We start from the raw sequence: 3,278 nt of genomic DNA on the forward strand, positions 1-3,278 counted from the left end.
ATATTTTGTATACACGTAGACCATTGTATTCCTAAACTTATTATGTACTCTAAAAAGTAACAAACTGGAAACCTTGTACTTAGTGCTAATGCAATTATCATTTTCTAACTCACGTACAAAGTTGCCTTTTGACATAAAAACTAAAATATAAGAGAGCTGCATCAACTATTGGCTGCAACGAACCAGCATAAAAATGCAAATTGCATCACTGAGCTACAAGTATGGTAATAATATTCTTTATTCAACACCCAATCCAATAAACTAGGTTGCAAAGCGCTAGGGAAGAGATCTTTCAGTTTTCAAAAGATACCTACTTCGTCACAAAACTGAGGATGAAAAATAGCACACATGTATACTAGACCACACACTAGTGTTTATTCTAATGGTGCTTTTAAATGTTATAAGATGACTAGTTTATAGCAGGATGTCATTATGTAATATGGAATAATTTATTATTATGTAACCCATTTATTTATATATATTTTTTATGATTAACAAACTGGACGCCAAGTCTGCCAATTTTAAATCATCTTGGTTGTGTGTCGATAGAGTGTCAGTGGTAGGATTTTGTTCGTTTGGTATTTTGCTAAAAGCTATTACTCAACCGTTATTGAAATTCTTTAGTATTTCTCTCTCTCATCTCTCAAGCTCTTCAGTGGCGAATCGATGACGTAGTCTAGTAATTATTTGCCATAAAATAAATACATTTCATTTGAAGACTACATTGCTGGTCAAACGATATAAAAATTATATTTGCATAGTAATTTCCATGGTAGTTTTAGTAAGGCATCATCGAACGTTAGTGATTAAATGAATACCATCACTGCCGCGATTCCACTTATACTCTATTGAGACTCAACTAGGGTTTGTAGCATTTAAACTCGTGGTCGGTTTAAATTTAAAACGCAACCCGAATGAGCCCAAATGCTAGTATCATGTGATCCCGGGACGGGATCCTTGCCAAAAATAATTAAATTTGAGTCGTATCCAGTTACGGGTTCAGTTGCACCTCGAAATATGACATTAAATTTGTGTCGTCAGAACTCGAATTCATTTCCGATAAATGTTGGTACATTCTGTTGCTTTAAGGGGTGATGAGCTGATGAAATAATTTTAGCGAATAGGAGGCGGTAGAGCGTTCCAAATCTTCGCTTTATTCTTTAATTGTATGCAATAACAATGTGCAATATAATTTCGCTTTAAATCATGCATAATACACGCCTTATAACTTGTTTAAAATGCTACGGTTTCTAGACAATATGTGATTCGGAAGTTTTTGAGTTACTCGTAGGTTTGTATGTAGAATCGTACTTTAAACAAAATGTACCAACATCTATCGAAAATGAATTCGAGTTCAGACGATACAAATGCAATGTTATCTCTCGAGGTGCAACTGAACCCGGGACAGAATGCGAATCAAATTTAATTATTTTTGTGAAGCGGTCTCGGAATCAAATGATACTCGCATTTGGGCTCATTCGGGTCCTGTTGCACCTTTAAACCGACTCCGGGTTCAGATGCTACAAACCCCTCAACTGCCATTGCAACTAGATTTTGACAGAATAACAAATATTGTCATAATCACAATATAATCTCAGTGGAGTTTTAATGGACTTACAACGACCAGTGGTTCAAGAAAATTAGCAGAATTGGGTCCGAGGAGTTGTCGTGCATAGAGCAATAATCCGTACCTAACTGTTGATGTTTTATATTTTGGAATTGGCTAAATCAGTGAGTTTTTTGTAGATTATTATTATATATATATATATATATATATTATTTTAATTTTAGTTTTAAGTTTGAAAACGCGGTGTCATCTAACGTGACTGTTACGCAGTATAGAAGTGTTGAATTCCACGGTTGAACGTCGTTGAGAGTAAACTTGTGTAAGCCTCGTAAGTTTCTACGAGCGAGCATATGTAGTGTGTAAGGGAATGCGGTACTTCGTGCAAGTTGCGTGTCAAGCGAAGTGGTGTCGTTTATAGATATACAAATGCGTAAGTGCCTTGTGCTAGATTCGCCCTTCGCCCGTATAGACATGCTTTTACCAAAGCATAATAACACAAGGGTAACTCCACACAAACGTAGCAGAGCAGTTGTGCGTGTGCACGCCCGGTGCGCGCCTTGTAAAAAATACACATTCGCTTAATTTACTAGCAGTAGAGTTCCTCGTGAAAGAGTTCGTCCAGCGAAGTACTGTCACCTTACCTATTTCTGCCGCCAAGCAGTAATGTGAGCATTATTGCTTTCCGTTGGCGTTCACGTTTCCACTAAAGTTCTGAGTGGCAACTGTTATGGATAGGCGTATTGGTTACCACCTGATGCACGACTTGTTCGTCCCGTCGCTTGATATTATAAAAAAAAAAATCTCTCGGTGCACTGGTGCTTAGCGCGAGTCGTTGCACACGCCACATATTACAGATTTGAAGTTTCTGCTTAGTGTTTAAAAAATGACATCAAATAGTAGACATGTTTATTGTGTTTACGGCGGTTTGAACAATACTGACTCAAAATCAGAACTGTTCAGAATTTAATTTCTATTTCATAATCATACTCCTATAATCAAGACACCAATCCGCGATCCTAGTATAAAAATATCAACACCTAAATGCTGCATTTTACAAAGGCTATTTTAATATAGCACGAGAATACTGTAATGAAAAACTTTTTTCAATTTTTTTCCACTTGAAGGTACAACTAAAATAGGGAAACCCTGTATCGCGGACACGTGCGATATATATGTACTTATACCATGCTTTTACTATCTCCCTCTGCTAACCCGATGAACGACATTACTCCCTCAACTATCATATAACAAGTTAAAACAAATGTAAGTAAATGTTAAAATTGAATCTTTTTCCATATTTATACGATATCGAGAAGCGATTAAACCATTATTTAAAGCCGTCGACAGAATTTCGGTAAATGCGCCATAAAGCTAGCTTACATTCATTTGTTTTTGTTAATAGCGGCGTATTTCAGTGTTACTTAGTCCCTGCGTTTATTTATGAGAACTGCATTACAATATGAAAATAACGAAAATAAACGAAAATAAGGCGATGAACATTTCAAAAAGTTTACTATTAATAATAATAATGATTTTACTATTTTATTTTCATACTATACAGGTAAGGTACAATAGAAGCTTATATACATATATAAGCTTCTATTGTATATTATATATATATACATATACATATATAAATTTTTTGTCCTATTTCTTTGTTATATCTTTTTTTTTTTGTCCGTTTTCTTTGTTATATCTTTTTTTTTTCTCT

This window comes from Hyposmocoma kahamanoa, unplaced genomic scaffold (assembly GCF_003589595.1).
Source record: "Hyposmocoma kahamanoa isolate Upper Pololo Valley unplaced genomic scaffold, ASM358959v1 232, whole genome shotgun sequence".
Classification (NCBI taxonomy): domain Eukaryota; kingdom Metazoa; phylum Arthropoda; class Insecta; order Lepidoptera; family Cosmopterigidae; genus Hyposmocoma; species Hyposmocoma kahamanoa.